The sequence below is a fragment of the Chenopodium album genome, chromosome 13 (assembly GCF_948465745.1).
Source record: "Chenopodium album chromosome 13, dcCheAlbu1.1, whole genome shotgun sequence".
Taxonomy (NCBI): Eukaryota; Viridiplantae; Streptophyta; class Magnoliopsida; order Caryophyllales; family Amaranthaceae; genus Chenopodium; species Chenopodium album.
The window spans coordinates 33692103-33711609 of NC_137846.1; the positions used below are offsets into that span (position 1 = coordinate 33692103).

At 40.9% G+C, this 19507-nt stretch overlaps 1 non-coding gene across 1 annotated transcript; it reads left to right on the forward strand.

Moving 5' to 3' along the window:
- The first annotated feature begins 7050 nt into the window (after positions 1–7050).
- Positions 7051–7156, forward strand: LOC145577242 (small nucleolar RNA R71). The gene has a single exon (XR_014098705.1). It is a non-coding gene; the product is annotated as a small nucleolar RNA R71 (small nucleolar RNA).
- Positions 7157–19507: the final 12351 nt, after the last annotated feature.

A 19507-nucleotide genomic window follows, 5' to 3' on the forward strand; every position in this document is an offset into this window, starting at 1 on the left:
CCAACCTAGTCACCATAGCTCCACAATGGATCTCTTCACTCTTGGCACCCGAGACAATGGCTTCGATACATTGAGTGAAGATGAACCCCAAGTTGACTCTATGCCCCAAATCCGGCATTGTTGCCAGCCAAAGTATCCTAATCTCCTCCAAAGTTATCTTCCCCAAGTCTTGCTTGTTGAAAACCATATACCCAAGTATGCGGAGTAGCAATCTCAAGGTCGGATGCATGATTTCACTTGCCAAAGAATACTTGGCATCAAAGTTGTTGTGTTGGGAGATATGCTTCCACCATCGGCGGGGGTTGTAGTCCGGGAGTTGGACATATTCGGGTAGGAGGATGTCGGCATTGGGGTTGAGGTCAAGGTATTCATTGAACTTGTGGAGGGACATTGTCTCTTTTTTGTTCAAGAGTTGGAAAGAGACGGAGATATTGTTGTTCCCCGAGGTGTGTTTCTCAAAGGAGGCAAGAAACTCAAGGGTAGGTTCTCGGTAGGTGTTGTATGTTTTGGTGACGAAGTCGGTTAGCCCTAGGTTGTTAAAGAGGAACCAACATTGCTCGTCAACACTAAGCTTGGTGGTTATGGTTTGGTCGTAGTGTTTGGTGGGAAGGAGTTTCGGGATTGGAGGACATCATAGTTAGCTCGGTGTTGTCGGTTGGAGAATTTTAGAGGAGGCAAAGGTGGTGGGGGTTCCACATTTTGTTGTGCTTGAGAGGATGATCCTCTAGGTTCCTTTCCACTCTTCCTCTTCTTTGAACTACTACCAACCTCCATTCTCCCTCTTGTTTTTTTTTTTTTTTTTTTTTAACTCTTCCTTCTCAAGGAGAACTACACCAAAATCTTACTCCAAATGAACCAACAACCACAAGAAACACCACACAACCACCACAAATATCACCAAGCAACCACCACAAACAAAATACTTCACAAGACAACACAAATTAACCAAGAACACAACAAATAATTCCAACAAGCAACTCACAAAACCAATCAACCAAAAGTTAGAACAATACCAACAACAAAAATCACCAAACCATACATAATAATTTCCAAATCAAAAACTCAAAAATTTATCATGAAATTCATCCAAAATTGTATAATAGTTCAATAAAAACTAGAAAGGAGAGAATTATACCAACAATGAAGCCAAGAATCTCCTCCAACTAGCTTTCAAGAACAAGACCTCCCAAAATGCTTCAAGGAGTAACAATGGTGGAAAAATCAATTTTTTTTGGATTTTTGATGATGGAAAGTGGAAATGGAACATGAATTTGATGATTTAAGGAAGAAATTTGTGAGTTTTAGGAGTGAAATTGAAGGATTTGAGGTAGTTAGGGTTGGGGTTTTGGGGGTTTTTAGACAGAGAGTGAGAAATGAGAGGAGGAAGTCGAAAATGGGGGTAAAAGGGGTCGGCGCTGCTTGTTAAAGTGATTGTGAGGGCTGTAGAACCTGCGGGGCCGCGCCCGCAGGTCTTCTGGTAGCCGCGCCCGCGGGTCAGGGAGGAGAGCCCTCTCATGGGGCGCGGCTAGCCTTCTACTGAAGTATTTGAAATCTCTGTCTTCCAATCCTCGCGCCCTCTCCTCTGAGAGCCGCGCCCGCGGCTTCTTCAAATTTTCTACACTTCCTCCTTTTTCTCTTAACTCGAATTTAGCTCAAAAATCATCATCATAGGGTCCCCAAAACCCAACCATACATGCACCACGAGGCAAGTACCTACAAATAACAAAAGAAAGCCAAAACAAATTGAATATTAAACTCCATACAATCATGCTAGATGCACCGTTTATCAAAGACACAAATACAATCAAAACTCACAAATCCCACTAATCAAAGTTGTAAAAAGAAAAATGAAAGCAACATGAAGAGAAGAAAGTAGAAGAGGGTTAGAAACTCGGGTTGCCTCTCGGAAGCGCTTTTGGTTAGCGTCGTTAGCTCGACGTTCTTCGAGATGATTAAGGAGGGTGGAATTGACGATGCACATCAATTAGAGTAACTGAAATTGGTTCATCACTTGGGGATACTTCAAAATAAGGCTTGAGGCGGTGGCCGTTGACTTTGAAAGGGGAGTGGCCATCTTGGGAAATTTCATATGCTCCATACGGGAATACCTCCGTAACAATGTATGGCCCACTCCATCTTGATCGGAGCTTGCCCGGGAAGAGCTTCAACCTCGAGTTAAAGAGGAGCACCTTTTTCCCTTTGACAAAATCTTTCTTGATGATTTGAGCGTCATGCCACGCTTTTGATCTTGCCTTATACATACTTGCATTCTCATAGGCACTCAACCTGAACTCCTCTAGCTCATGCAACTCTAAAAGCCTTTGCTCCCCCGCACTATGGAGATCCAAGTTGATTTGCTAGATCGCCCAATGAGCACGATGCTCCATCTCCACGGGCAAATGACAATTCTTCCCATATACAAGCTTGTAAGGAGTGGTCCCAATTGGCGTCTTGAAGGCGGTCCTATAAGCCCATAGAGAATCAATGAGTTTAGAAGACCAATCCTTCCTCGTTCTGGCAACCGTCTTCTCCAAGATCAATTTGAGCTCTCTATTGGTGCCCTCCGCTTGACTACTTGTTTGGGGGTGGTAAGCAAGCCTTCGCTTGTGAGATACCCCATATTTCTCAAGTAGTCGAACGAAGGTGTGGTACTTGAAATGTGACCCCCCATCACTAATAATTGCTCTTGGAACACCGAATCTTGGGAAGATCACTTTCTTGAAAAGGTTAACCACCACCTTTGAGTCATTTGTTGGAGAAGCTACGGCCTCCGCCCATTTGGACACGTAGTCAACGTCAACCAAAATATATTTGTTCCCATTTGAGGAGATGAAAGGGCCCATGAAGTCTATAGCCCACACATCGAAAACTTCAAGTTCAAGGATGGGGTTTTTTGGAATTTCATCCCGTATCGAAATATTCCCCACCCGTTGACATCTATCGCAGGTCTTGACAAACATTCAAGAATCCTTGAATAAAGAAGGCCAAAAGAGCATTGATTGAAGAACTTTTGAGGCGGTTTTTTGACCACTCATATGCCCACCACAGGGAGAAGAGTGGCACATATGGAGAACACTTTGAAACTCGTCGTCGGGGACGCATCTCCTCAACAACCCATCAACCCCTCTCTTTAACAAAATCGGTTCATCCCAAATATATCTCTTTGCCTCATGCTTGAGCTTTTGACGTTGTTGTGAAGTGAAATCCGGAGGTATGGCACCACAAGCCAAGTAATTCACAATATCCGCATACCATGGTGCCGACTTCACCTCAAGAACATATAGCACATCATCCCTTAGAGCATCCTCTATTGGCAAACCATCATCCTTGAACCTTGCACCGCCCAACCTTGAAAGGTGATCCGCCACCACATTCTCGGCTCCCTTCTTGTCTCTCATTTCATAATCAAAGTCTTGGAGAACTAAAACCCATCTCAACAACCTTGGTTTAGCTTCCTTCTTCCCTATCAAATATTTGAGAGCCGAATGGTCGGTGTACACAATTGTCCTAGAACCAATGAGGTAGGCTCTAAACTTCTCAAATGAGTGAATAACCGCTAAGAACTCCTTCTCGGTGGTTGTGTAGTTTCGTTGGGCATCATTGAGAGTTTTGGACAAATAATGTATGACATGAAGCTTCCCATCCTTTCGTTGCCCAAGAACCGAACCAATAGCCTCGTCGCTTGCATCGCACATGAGCTCAAATTAAATAGACCAATCCGGACCTTGGACAATAGGGGCGTTGCAAAGGGCCTCTTTCAACCTACAAAAAGATTCTTGACAAGCATCATCAAATATAAACTCTTTATCTTGTTGCAATAGGGATGTAGAGGCTTTGCAATCAAAGAAAAGTCTTTTATAAAACGCCGATAGAACCCGGCATGGCCAAGAAAAGATCTCACTTCCCTCACGTTGGTGGGGGGAGGAAGTTTCTCAATGACCTCTACCTTGGCTCTATCAACCTCAATGCCGGCATGGGAAATTTTGTGCCCAAGAACAATCCCACTTTCTACCATAAAATGGCACTTTTCCCGATTCAACACGAGGTTAGCCCTCTCACATCTTTCCAAGCAACGAGATAAATTAGATAGACAATCTTCATAGGTGGCTCCTCCAACGGAGAAGTCATCCATAAAGACTTCTATCTCATCCTCAATCATATCACTGAAAATAGACATCATACAACGTTGGAATGTTGCGGGAGCATTACAAAGCCCGAAAGGCATCCTACGATACGCATAAGTACCGTAGGGAAATGTGAAAGTCGTCTTCTCTTGATCCTTGGGGTCAATCGGGATTTGGAAAAATCCCGAATAACCATCAAGGAAACAATAGAAGGAATGCTTTGTAAGCCTCTCCAACATTTGATCAATGAACGGTAATGAAAAATGATCTTTGCATGTACTTGTGTTAAGTTGGCGATAGTCAATGCACATGCGCCAACCGGTTGCAAGCCTAATGGGGACTAGTTGATCATGATCATTTTTCACTACCATCATTCCCCCTTTCTTAGGCACAACTTGCACGGGAGATACCCAATCAATATGAGCAATTGGGTATATAATTCCCGCATCAAGAAGCTTAGCCACTTCCTTCCGAACAACCTCTTGCATGGAAGGGTTAAGCTTCCTTTGCCTTTGCCTAACGGGTTTAGCATCTCCCTCTAGATGAATTTTGTGCATGCATAAAGAAGGACTTATACCTTTGATGTCATCAATGGTATAACCTAAAGCTTTCTTGTGTTTTTTCAAAACATTGATCAAGAGGGAGGTTTGCTCCTCCGTTAGGTTGGAATTAACAATTACGGGGAAAGACTCATTAGAACCAAGAAATACATACCTCAAGCCCAAAGGTAGAGGTTTCAAGTGTACCTTTGGTGCTCCCATACCATTGGTGCTCTCCTCTCTTTCCTCAACTTGAAAGAGATCATGGGTGTGAAAAGCCTCTTCCTCCATGCTCTCATCCATGCACTCGCTCTTGCTCTCCTCTAGCAAATCCTCATAGAATTGAATGTCGTCCTTGTGAGCACCTAGCTTAGAATCATTCAACAATATGCTTTCTAGGGGATCGTTAGAAGCATGCAAATGGGAACGAGAAAATTCACTAAGCATGGTATCTAGAACATCTACTCTAAAGCACTCACAACTTGAGGAAGGTTGTTGCATGACATTATTCAAATCAAACTCAATTGAATCATTGTCAATTTTCAAAGATATTTTACCCTCCTTCACATCAATGATGGCCCTAGAGGTGGCTAGAAACGGCCTACCCAAGATAATAGGAATCCTCTCATCCTCATCCATCTCTAGCACATAAAAATCCACGGGGAATGTGAACTTTCCTACCCTAAGGGGAATGTCCTCAACCTTACCCATGGGAAACTTAATGGACCGATCTGCTAGTTGGAGAGTAATGTTAGTGGGGGAGAGGGTTCCTACACTAAGCTTTTGGTAGACGGAGTAGGGCATGAGGCTCACACTTGCTCCTAAATCATACAAAGCTTTGTCAAACTCAATGGCATTAATAGAACAAGGGATGGAAAAGCTACCCGGATACTTCAACTTGGCGGGAAGTTTGTTGGAAAGGATTGCACTACAATTGGCGGTCAAGCTCACCGTTTCACACTCCCTTCTCCCACTCAATAGATCTTTAAAAAACTTAGAGTAATGGGGCATTTGTTTCATGGCATCAACAAAGGAAGGGAAACATGCAAATTCTTAATCACATCCAAAAACTTCCCAAATTGAGCATCAAGCTTAGCTCTCACAAATCTTTGGGGAAAAGGTAGTCTCTCCTCTCTAGGTTGGAGATTTAGGGGCAAGGGGGTGGTTTCTTTCTCCTTTTGCACCTCAACATCCTTCTCCTTCTTAACATTAGAAGGCTCTTTGGTTCTCTCATCCCCTCTCTCTAATTCTACTTCATTTTGAGGTTCCTCCTCAACTAAGGGGTCACTCCCCACTACCTTTCCACTCCTTGTTGTCACGGCATACAAAGGTTTTGGGTTGACTCCTTGACTAGGGATAGAGGAAGAAGAAGAAGAAGAGGAATTTGGGTTTCAAGCATTTTCATATGAGCATTGGCTCGCTTTTTATCCTCCTCCTGCATTTTCATGATGGCATCTAGCTTAGCCATCATGGGATCATTAGGAGGGGCCTCAATTTGAAGAGGTTGTTGAGGTGGAGGAAGTTGGGTTTGATGGAAACCCGGAGGCCTATTGGTTTGGGCATAGTTAGAAACACTTTGTCCCCTATTGCCTCCGGTGCCTTGGTTGGGAACATTGCTTTGTCGATTGTTTCCCATGTTACCTTGATCACCAAAATTTTGATTTTGATGGTCATGGTATCGGGAGTTGGGTTGTTGGTTTTGATAACCATACCCCCTTTGGTTAGAGTAGCCTCTTCCATTGAAATTGGAAGGGCCTCCCCCACCATGGTATTGGTTACCATAACCACCACCACTTTGGTTCCAACCACGGTTTCCACCTTGATTCCAATTCCCCATTTGATTGGAGTTTGGCCTTAAGTTCCCTACATTTTCCATTCTAGGAGCAAAATTTATAACATTGACATCTTCTACATTATCATCATGTTCATAGGGAGGGGGATGAACTTCACAAGCATACACACAATGGGAGGTATCATGATCATAGGTTTCACAATTTGAGCAAAACATGCATCCTTGAGGCATTTTATTATAAGAAGAGGGGGAAGAAGTGGTCATACCATTGCCTCCCTTGGTTGAAGGGGAGGTATTACCATGAGGGTTGGATCTTTCTTTCATCATTTCGTCCATTTGCTTGGCCATCTTGGAGATTTGGGAAGAAAGGTTGTTGATTGCGTTGGCTTGCTCCAATGCATAGACACCCTTGCTAGAAGTGGCCTCCCTTTCTCCTTCATACCAGTCATCATAATGCTTTGCGGCCTCCTCTATGATGCATTCCACTTCATCCTCTCCTTTGTTCATGATTGGACCGCCGGCTGCGGCATCTAGGCTTGTTCTCCCTTGAGGTGAGAGACCTCCATAGAAAGTGTGGATGAGTTGATACTTGGGTATCCCATGATGTGGGCATTGACGTTGAAGCTCTTTGTACCGGTCCCATGCCGCACTTAGAGTCTCACCACTCTTTTAACGAAAACCTTGAATCAAAGACCGAGCCTCGGCGGTCTTCCTATGGTTGTAAAATCTCCTCAAGAAAGCCGTAGTTACTTGATACCAAGTTGTGAGAGAGTTAGGGGGCACCTCCTTCTCTAGCCATTCTAGACCTCTCCCAATTAAAGAAAATGGAAACATCTTGAGGCGCATGTACTCTTCACTTTCGGACTTAAAGATTGAAAAGGGGTTGATTTCCGGACTTGATGGTGAATTAGGGCTATCTAAGTCTTTACTTGAGGGTGAAGATGGTGGAGTATCTTCCAATTCTCTTACTCCTTCTTTCGTTGGGGTGTGAAAATTTCTACTCCTCGCTCTCGCTTCTCTTCGAAGTAAGGACAAAGATCTCTCTAGCTCCGGATCGATGGGAATCAAAGACCTTGAGCGGGTTCGTCCTCTGTTCATACAACAAAGCTAAGGAGAACGTAAGCACTGACAAGTAACAAGTAGTAGCAAATACTAACAAACAAGGAATGAGATAGTCTCAAATAAAGTAATGAAAAAGCAATGGAAGCCGTCTCCCCGACAACGGCGCCAATTTGACAAGGGAATAAACGCGTCGTCAATTGTCTATCCCTAGATCAAATACAATTTATACAACCTAAACAAACCTAATACGAGTATAAGGCAAGCATAGGGGTTGAACCACAAGGAGACATGCATAAACACCACATTCACTACTTAAGACTTAAGCTACCTCGGGACAAGAAGTGTGAATAACTAAGAGATTAACTAAAGATTAAAAATGATTAAAAATCAATATAATTAAACACCAAGGGAAGTGGGTAGATGTAGTTTCCATTTGATCATGCAATAACACAGAAGCAAAGCAATGGTAAACTAAGCATGCAAGAATATCGAAATAAAGCTCAATCTAACCGCCTTCCGGGGTTAATCGATTTCTCCTAACATAGCCTCTATGTTTCCACACTAGAACCATATATTAGAAGGTGCAATCAATGAACTATCGATAACAATGAACCTTAACTAAGTCAACTTCCGTTTCTTGTTAGCAAAGATTCATCTTTAATCAACCAACAATGTGCACTTGCAAGAAGATTAAAGAATATCAAACATACAAAGACTTTAATCACCATTAACTTAACCCCAACATCATAAGCATGAATCAATTAACAACTACACCATCCCCACACCCTTGGCTAGGTGACTACTCACAAATCATATTGAAGACAATATCAATCATCAAATCAATAAGCATCAACATGATCAATAAGCAAAGAAGGAAAATCAAAATAAGCAAACAAAACTAAATACAAAAGTAAAGAAAGAGAGTAAGAGATTGCTCATTAATTGAAGATGAAGATTTACAAAGATTCAATCAAGCTCCTTCTTCAATATCCAAGTTCATCAATGAAAATCCACACTTTCTCTCTCTACCAATGAAGTTCCTCTCTCTAGATTAGGGCTCAAATGTTTCTAAGTAATGATAGATGATAATACAAACTTGAATAGGAGGCTATATATATGAAGCATAAAAGACGGAAATAATAAGCCTTGGAGAGCCTTCTAGCTTGCAGCCGCGCCCTCTACATCGTGGGTTACGGGGATGCTAAACCCAGACACCCGTGCCTGCGGCATGAAGACCCGCGCCCGCGGCTCCAAGGAGATGGCATCTCCTTCTGAGGAGAGGCCGCGGCACAGCAACAGGAGGAAAGTCAGCTCGCACAGCCGCGCCCGCGGCTTCTGGTGCCGCGCCCGCAGGTCAGGGAGGAGAGCCCTCTCTTGAGGCGCGGCGCGGCATCTACTGAATGATTGATAAGCTGCCCTGCTCAGGTCCCCGCGCCCGCGGCATCAAGCTCCGCGCCCGCGGCTCCCCTGCTTTGCCAAACTTCCAACTTTGATCAACATATCCCCACTCCAAGTCTAGCCAAGATTTCAATGGTTCATCCAGAAGGGCCAAAGACCTACAAAACAAGAGAAAAAGATAGAAAAGACATGAAAAAGGGAACGAAAGAAAGAAAACACGAGAAAGGCAAACAAAGAAAAGAAGAACAAAAAGGGAAGGAAAAGGGGCAAACAAGCTACAAGTGGGAGGAAAAACCTCGTAAAAGGAGCACTATACCGTGGCATAAATGCCACTTATCACTATCTATCAATAAGAGTTGACAAATAAATATGGTTCAATACAAATAATGATGCTAACATTTCGTAATGTGTAGGAAAAAAGTGAGCAAGCGAGAATCAATGCGGTGAAGAAATTGTATAGCCATCATATGGGTTGTAAGACATTTGCGGAAAGTAGACCAAAGTGGATCAACGAGGGTCTATACCCCACATCAAAGCTATCAACATTTGATAAACCAACGTCGTCCACGGTCTCCACTTTGGTATGTCATGCAATTGATTGGTGGTGTGCTATGTATGGTATCGATAAGGGCACCGACAAGTATGTCATCTCGCGTCCGGATACTAAAGTCGTAGAAGATGCACTTGTGAGCAATCTATGATACTTATGATAATATTACAACCTTATTATTATGTATTTTCATATAAACTACAACCTAACTTTGAACTGGTACTTTTTGGTGTTGTTACAGCTCGAGCATACGTTGAAAGTGGTTGAAGGCAAGATCACTCCAAGCATAGACAACAATCCTTTCACCTTAGCTCTTGGAAAACCATATCACCTTGGGCGAGTTATTGGATCGGGAGGAAAACAACTAGGGTGGGAAAAGGTGACGGGTCCAGAATACACCAGATCAGGAAGAAGTAGATCAAGTGTTAATTTGCCACACCGTATGAATGAAAAGGAAAAGGAATCAATTAAGGCGGAGATACGCAAAGAGGTGCAAGAACAATTGCAAAGTCAATTCAATGCCATTTTGAAGCACATGAACTTGCCGATCTTGTCGTTGCCCTCGAATACTCAAGTGGACTCATGTAGTCATCCAAAAGGCGTCGGGGATGATTCAGTTGTTGAGAGCGAGGTAATTTTATTACAATCAAATTTGGTGAAAATATGAACGTGGTCCATACACTTGTTGAGAGCGAGTTACTTATTTTACTATTGAGGTTCCTAGTCCTATGCATGCAGACACATTGGAGATTGCACATCCAACACCTGATCCTTTGCCAGATATTAAGGTAAACGTCAGTAACTAATCAAATGTGCTTCTATTAGACTTACGTCGGTCACTTCATAACTCATGGCCTAATCTAATGTGTAGGAAGAGACACCTTGTGAGTTTCTTCACCCTGGGGAAAACATGGATGGAAAGTTGAAGTTGGTGGGGTATGGTAGCGCATAACCGTTTGACAAGGTCCATTTCAAGTCTAATACTAGTACTCGGTATATCTCGGTCGGCATCACTTCTATACTACCTGGTTTTGAGGACTTACCACTATCGGTGACTAGAGAGGAGTATGACTTCTTTAAGCTACAAGATTCGATAGGCAGCTTTATGAAATGGCCACGTGATTGGGTGAGGTTGATAGGAGGGGTAAGTATCAAATACCTTTTTTTAAAACAAATATAACATATCTTGTAATATGACATGTGCTTTTATGTTACCAGATTTCAAAGGAAAATCAACCCTCAAAAAGGAAGAAGGTGGAGAAGGTGGAGAAGACAAAATCTAAGGTCGTCCAACCTCCAAACAGCATGGAAGAAGGACAAGGGTTGAAGGGTGAACACTTGTCGAAGAAGAGCTCGAGAGGTTCTGCCTTGAGCTGTACTCCACTAGTTGAAGCTGATCTCCTTCGTTCGCTCTCTAAGGCTTGTACTTTTCTTCACAACCGCGTTAGTGAGTTACCATTTGGTAGATCTATTGAATTGAATTTACTTAAAGCGTTGTTCCACTATGATGAGGATGCAATCGCATTTATTTCAAGAGTGGATGTGACGGAATTTCTAACCGGTTCCATGCTTAACATTTCCATCATTCAAATTTTCATGAGGTAATTCAATGGAACTATTCCTAATTATATTGTTGTTGCATTTCTATTTAGATAGAGCATTTAATAAATGATCCACACATTGCTTTCATGAAGGTCACTACAGGAGCACCTTCTTAGTAAAGGTAATTCTGAGGCTACATTTGGGTGGTTATGCCCCGAGCAGACCTCCGTTACCAGATGCTTATGCAACTCGCGTGATGTGCAAGATTACCTCGAGCGGAGTATTAAGGAATCAACCCGAGCGCGAGACAAGTTCACATTAGCGCCATGCTTTGAGGAGTATGTCTAAATATGTCATAATTCAGTTGATTGCTTAGTAATTATGTTGACGTCTAATCATTAATGGATTGTTCTTTGGTTAATATATATGTAGTGCTCATTGGACTCTTTTAGTGATTTGTGTTTCCAATAACACAATCTACCATTTTGATTCAGCTCGTGTGAGTTCACTGCGAAAGCTGCTAGTGAAGAACCTACTGAATAGGTACAAATTACGACCCCCTGTTGAATGTCCTCACCTAAGTTATTGGCTAGTTATATTTCTAACTTTGAGCTTATTTCCCTACAGTGTTATGAAGAAGCTAAATTGTCGTTCGGTTACGGGTCCTACGTTGAAATATGCTAAGGTAATGCCTTGACATAGTGCCTTGTTTAATAAACTTTGCATCGATAATGGCTATACATGATATCATTAACACATGGTATTTTAGTGTGCGCAACAAGACAACGGAGTTGACTGTGTCCTGTACGTGATGAGGTTTATGCTTGACGTAGTCAATAGTTGCACGGAAGCTCAACGCATTGATGAGGTATCGGTTTATTTTATTATTTTTTTCCGTTCGATCAATACTAGCTTCCATTATTACACCGAACACATAAATGGGAAAGAGAAAACCCGAGCCAGCATCCCTACTATATGCTGAACCCGAGGCATGGTCCGAGATTGCTGCACCCGAGACAACTTCACCCGAGGCAGCTACACCCAGGACACCTGCCTAGGCAGCTGCAGCAGTAGCCTAGGCACCTGCCCAGGCTGCTACAGCAGCAGCCAAGGCAGGGCTGCCCATGGAAGCTGCAGCAGCAGCCCAGGCAGGTGCCCAGGCAGCTGTAGTAGCGGTCAAGGCATGGCTGCCCATGGCAGCTGCAGCAGCACCCCAAGCAGGTGCCTAGGCAGTTGCAGCAGCAGCTTAGGAACCTGCCCAGGCACCTGCAGCAGCAGCCAAGGTAGGTTTGCCCAGGACAGCTGCAGCAGCAGCCCAGGCAAGTGCCTAGGCAGATGTAGCAGCAGCCAAGGCAGGGCTGCCAAGGCACTACCAAGGCAGCTGCAGCAGCAGCCAAGGATGGGCTGCCCATGGCAGCTGTAGCAGCAGCCTAGGCAGGTGCCCAGGCAGCTACAACAGCAGCCATGGCAGGGGTGCCCAGGTAGATGTAGCAGCAGCCATGACAGCAGTCGAGGCATCTGCTGTATCGCCGCCGGGGAGTGGCCGAGGCAGCTACTGCATCGCCGTTGGGGAATGGCCGAGGTGATTTTTGTGAATGTGTTTACCTTTCATGAATTTGGTTAATTTTTGTGAACTTGGTGCGTAATTTTTGCTAAAATTGGTTAATAAGTCATTTAATATTCTTTGTGCGTTATACGATGGAAATACGTCCTTAAACTTACTAAAATGCTATTTTCATATGATTATAAACCTTATACACCTAATACTAGGTAATATTGACATTTGATGAGAAAGAAACACTTCATTTGATAAGTAATGTAGAAAATGGGCAAAGTAGACGTCATATAGGCCTTATATGGGCCACTTTGGATTTATAGCATCCTAAAACTTAGTAAATTGCTATATTGGTGTGATTTCAAACATTAGACACTTAAGACTAGGTAATATTGACATGTTATAAGAAAGAAACACTTCATTTGATAAGAAATGTAGAAAATGGGCAAAGTAGAAGTGTTATAGGCTTTATATGGGCCATGTTGGATGGAATGCGTCCTAAAACTTAGTAAATTGCTATATTGATGTGATTTCAAACATTAGACACTTAAGACTAGGTAATATTGAAATGTTATGAGAAAGAAACACTTCATTTGATAAGAAATATAGAAAATGGGCAAAGTAGAAGTCGTATAGGCCTTATATGGCTCATTTTGGATGTAATGCGTCATAAAACTTAGTAAAATGCTATATTTGATGTGACATGTCAACGCATGACATACAAGTTTGTGAAAGAAACATTTTTTTACAATTTTTCATGTCATACGCATGATATACTAATATATAATAATGGTTGGTTGATATTTTTTCCAAAGAAATCATTGAAATTCGCGACATGTGGGCTTTTTTCGTGACATTTGATGGCATCTAGTGAGATCAAACTAGTTTAGTTTACTTGTGAACATTATTTTATTAGTTATGTTTTTAAATATTATTATGTCAATTATATATTAACGTTAATTACTTACATTAAATAGTATGAAGTATTTGTGAGTGTTATTATTATATATTTTGGTGTAATGACATAATACTTTTAATTAAATATATTAATGATGTTACTCATTTTGATATTTATGATAATTACATGTTATTTGTATTTTTGTTGTATTTAATATTAATTAATAATATATTAATATTATTATTAATTAATATTACTAATTAATAATAATATTAATATTAATAATAATTAATATATATTATAATTAACCAGTAATATTATTATTATTGTTACAGGTCACTAATATAATTATTATATTATAATTATAAATAATAAATTAAAAAAAAAATTCAAAAGGGAAACGGTTTGGCGCCAAAACCGCTTCCCATTACCCTTACCATAATGCTGCCAAAAATCAAAAAGGGAAGCGGTTTGGCGCCAAAACCGCTTCCCTTTAACCCAAAAAGGGAAGCGGTTTGAACCGCTTCCTTTTCCAAAGCTCAAAGGGAAGCCCCCCAAGCCGGAGCGGTTCAAAACCGCTTCCCTTTTGAGGGTTTGAACCGCTTCCAAATTGGTTTTTTCTACTAGTGAAAACCATTGACCTCTACACAGACCAAAACTTATAACACATCACTTTATTGAGGTTTAAAGTCTATAAAAAAGATAAATATGCCATATAAGTCGAGTAACGCTATAATTAAATGTTAAGGCTATCAACACAAGATCTTGTAATATCACATTGATGCTTAGAAGAATCAAAAATATGAAATGAATACCTTTGACAACAAACAAATCTGTCATAGAGACTAATAAGAGGAATATTGTAATGTTAGCTACCACGCACCATCCATTTCAATTCCCTTGTTGGTAGAAAGGGGCTTGCAGGTCTTAGCCTTTTGTGTACCCTAAGTTGTCGCTTTGATTGACTTAGTTGTTCTTATCATAATCATAAAATAAGGTATTGATTAATATACATGCATTGTAGCCTTCAACTTTTGACAGCAAGTAGTCAACCATTGGATATTACATCCCTTGCTTACCTATCAGAGTACCTCTTTTTTTCACCTTTGATATCCAATGTCTTTTAGACTTTTAAAAAAGGATTATTATTAGTGTACAACTATGGATTATCAATTAGAACTAAGAATAAACACAATCATGTCAAATAAATAAATAAACACAACAGTGCCAACCATCATGTCCATGTGGTTAAACAAGCAAGAAATTCCAAGCTAATTGACATAATCATACTCTGACAACAACATTAACAATCCCTGCAGCCTAGCTTTATCCATCCTCACCAACACAATAGAAGAACAATGCATATTCAAAATTATGTTGTAAAATACAATATGACTACCGAACAATATGAATCACCTGAAATGATAAAGAAGCCCCAAATTCCTACAAATCAAATCTTAATTAAGAAGTCAAGACTATTGTCATTAGTAGTACATCATTCAATATACCAGGACATAGGTCCATAGATTAATCCTCAAACAAATATGAAGTGCATTCTATTGCTTGCAGGTAAAAGCATTTAAAAGGATGCTTATTTCAGCATGGTGCTATCAAAACCATGTTTCCTAGTTGATCTTGTTTTTTACTCATACGTAGAGTTTGAGCTGCAAGGCTTCTTGTTGCCAAATTTTCCAAGCTTAGAACATTTTGTGGCACCAAAAAATGACTACTAAGTAGAAAAATAACAACAGGGAACAACAAATTGAATAGCATGGCAACTTTAAAACTTAAAAGTCAGTTACTTATAGGTGTTCTAAGGTCGTATAGAGAAACTAGCTTATTGATGAAACTAACCAAGTTAGACATGTGCATTATTCATGTTAAATGAAAATTGGCAAAAAAACATAATTCTACAAAAATAAACAACATCAGACTGAATCAATATGTGAAATACAAAATCTAAAGCATAATATCACCCGAAAAATCCATCACAAACACAAAATTTAGAAATCAAACAAAACCCTTAATAAATGAGCAGATGAAATCGAAAATAAAAAACGAACAACATCGAAAACAAAAAGGAACAAAATTGAAAAAATTAAAGTCGAAATTTAATCAATTAGGGGAAAACATCGCGAAAATCGCAAAAGCTGGAAAAAATCGCAAAATTCTAGAAAAAAAAACCGATGAATTGCAATTTTCAAACAAAAAAATAATAGAACAAAGAAACTAAAAAAATCGAATATAAATTGCAAAAAATTAACAAAAATCGCATAAAAAATCAGAGAAAAAATTATCAAATTCGAATAAAAGTTCACAGTAATTCGCAAAAGAAATGAAAGAAAGAATATAAGCAACACAATCGAACACATAAATTCAATAAAGAAAGAATAGTAATTGTATAGGATAGCTCTCGCTGAACTATCACCCAGCTCCTAAGGTGCGCACTAATGGTCGAGAGAACAACAGTGAGGGGCTCACCAGCCCGATGGAGTCAGCCCGCAGAGCTGACCAGGTCAAACTCTCCACAAAGGAAATCGTACACCTATAAATAGAGGGCAAAGTACAATGGAAAAGAGGTTAGACACACAAGTTATTATACTCTCTACATCTCTTTAAGTACACTTTCTCTCTCTAAACACTTTCTAAATTAGGCATCGGAGGGGGGTTCCTCGAGCCACCCCCGAGGGCAGTTACGTGTGTTGCCTTGTGTAGGTTGTCGACGGGGCCCAGCTCACCTAGCAGAACCCTTGGATCCATACCTGGAATAGTAATCATAAGAAATATTATAACAAACCTTAAGTAAACCTTAATTTCTTCAACCAATTTGCAGCCAAAATTATGAGAGAAAAGGGAGCAGAGAGAAAGTTGTATCAACGCTAGAGAGAGATTATGTGTAAAAGGAGGGGTTGAGATAAGTTTCTCCTTAAATTTACTAAAAAGCCATTACTACAATAATCATTTTGAGCGGTCAGATCTACACAAATTCTACGGTTCAGATTTGTTCTTATATAAGATTAGTTCTTATATAGAGGAGGGTTCTTACATGAGTCTTCCTCGATATATATATATATATATATAATCAAATTACAGTCCTATTAGAATTAATCTTCCTATTTCCTATATCAAATGTATGAATAAGTCAAATTGCATTATCTTAACATTTCATTGTTTCACAGGTAAATAGCTATTTAAAGCATTTAACTATAAAAAAACCTTTGCCTATATATAGCTTGAGTCTATATATAACTTGTGTCTATCTATATAAACCTTTGACTCTATCAAAATTATACATACTCTTCTTCTTAAAAAAAAAAATAAATAAAAAACAAAAAAAAAAAAAAGGAGAATGAGAATTTTTATGAATACATAGAACATTGGACTATGGAATGGAGATCGTCTTGAATAATTTCGTTGGAAATCCTAAGCGGCTTGAGGGCGTGGTATACTTTGACCACTTATCCCCAATATCAAGTGACCTTAGACAATTCATCTAAGTGGGAGAACCGGAAGAACCAGTTCTATCTAGTTTCGGCCCCCACACGGAGGGAAAATCATGAATACTGCCGGTATAATAAGAAACTTGACCTTTTGGGTTAAAAGTGCAAGTTCCCTGGTATCCCGGATGAGGACTACGAGAAGATCATAGGGTCGGGAATTTTTGAACTTACAATATCCACCCTCTCAGTCGGGAAAGTAATATGCGTTCCTAAGAACTAGATACTAAACCTTGAGTGGTTGAGAGACGAGGCATTGTCCGCTGTAGTCTGAGCACGATGTTCTATAAGCGTAGGTCCATCATGCATCCGACAACTTTGCCGTCTACATTGCTACATTGTTCAATTATATTGCACAAGTCTTGAACTGGCAGTCGTTTGTTTTTGCATCAACCGCTTTGGAAATCCTTCCACACGACAAGACTCCCAAGCACTCTGTCGCCCAAATCCGCAAGGATGCTGCGGAAACTAAACGTGCCCAGATAAAGGCCAAGGTAAAAACCGCTTGCCCCTTCTTTGCGAATACTTGAATTTGGTTGTATATGGAGATGATTTCTACCGATTGTGTGCTTAATGAACAAATTCTTTTGCAAGGTGGAAACAAGGAACCTCCCAGGTCCTTTAACAAGTTGCTCAAACGGGCTTGAGACGATGATGTTTCAGCCCCGCCGAATCTCAAAGGGCATGCATCATCCGCTCAGACTACTCCAAATTTTCCGTTAGGGAAGGGCCGCCTGAGCATCAGGGGGAAAACCATCAGCTTAAAGGGCTTCGGCCTAGGAATTGATCTTGGAAAAAAGTCGGGTGCCCATGCGGTATCGAAGGGTGGCGAGTGTTGGGTTACGATGAGTCCAACTCACCGTAGAAAATAAAACCCAAGCCCAAGAAAAAACTCACAATTCGTGTAACCAAAATGCATAAATAACAAGATTAGAGAAAAAACTAAATTACCCTTGTAGCGTGCTTCGCTCGACCAAATGGAGCTCTTACTTGAGAAAGCTTAAGCCTCGCAAGCACAACGGCCTTCGACGATATCCAACTACAACACAATCGCGACAAGTCTCTTACTTGGAGGTTATCCAAGCCGGACCAGAACACTACTCGAGTAATTAATGAGCTTATAAGTTTTCTCTCAAGTGGAGATGCCTAATTGAGCACACTCAAGTGAGTTTTCCCAATTCCCAAGTGGGATATTTATAGGGAAACTCAAGTGAGAAATCCACTCTCCCATCAATGTGGGAGAGTTGGTAAAATCAATTTTCCTTTTTTATTTTTAAATCAAAAATAAAAGAAAATAGCCAACAACTATTGCCACACGCACCAACTGGGCGTGCACAGCCTTGGGTGCCAAGGCAGCCTAGTTGGCACCAAGGCCCTTGGCTGGGCTGCCCGCATGGGCCAAATGCTCGGGCTGCTGACGCGCCATACCAGCTACTACTATGCGTGCCTGCTAACTCGCTTGGTGCGCCATAGTTGCTGCTGCTATGTGCGTGCCTTTCTAGCTTGCTGGCGCACCGTAGCAGTTGTTGCTATGTGCGTGGCATGCTAGCATTGGTGCGCTAGCATGCACCAGCCAGCCTAGGCTCGGCTTGGTGCGCATGCTAGCCACCTTGCTATACCAAATGCCCCTAGCACTCAGTTTGCTTGGCGGATTCCGATGCTAGGGGTATTTCGGTAAATCGTTAATTAATTATTGATTTTACCGTCTCGTCTTTTATTTATTCTACTTGACTTGCGACGCTCGGTTTCCACACTCCTATCTCGATTTCTGACGTCTAAATATTTATTACTCGAGCGACTCCTTAATTCCTTCCGAATTAATTCATCGTGTCGGATTGTTAGTTGTTTGGGTGTGACCCGAAGGGTTCAGTCAAGATTACGCTGTAATATTAATTATACATTAATAGTACTGATCGGAAGTGAACTCCACCTAGGCATTTTGATCACTTGAACTTACTGAATAAATAGCTTTCCAATAGCTTCGAACCCTCTGTCGAAATACTACACTTGTTTAAAGGACACCATTCCTTTCAATCTCCCACTTGTCCTTCCGGACAAGTGCGCTTTTAGTGTATAGCCTTTTCCTATGTCACTTAATGTCTCTTCATGAACTATAAGGTAAGATTATTTGTCATCCTTATTACGTCCAGAAGTGTTTCTCGAAATCCGAGTTTGACTGTCAATAAAAAGAAGATTTTTAAAATCCATCCGAGCACGGTCATGCATTTTCAGTCTCACTCTTTAAGAAGCCTTGTAAACAATAAAGACATATTTCCTATTGTTAATAGGGGGACATTCCTAGTCTTGTAATGTAAGATTCTCTTACTAGGAGGACCTACCCGTCCTAGTGTTGCCGTTATAATCTCCATGTACGGCAGACGTTTGACTAACATCAAAACGGACTAGTACTCAAACAACAGAACTCACAATACTCATGGTCGAGGAAAGAAGTTCTGATAGCCATAATGAGAAGTATACTTATGAGGATTTTTAAATCTCTTAAAGTATTCGCATAGGTCGATCCAATATTGTTCTAAACCAATACCTGTG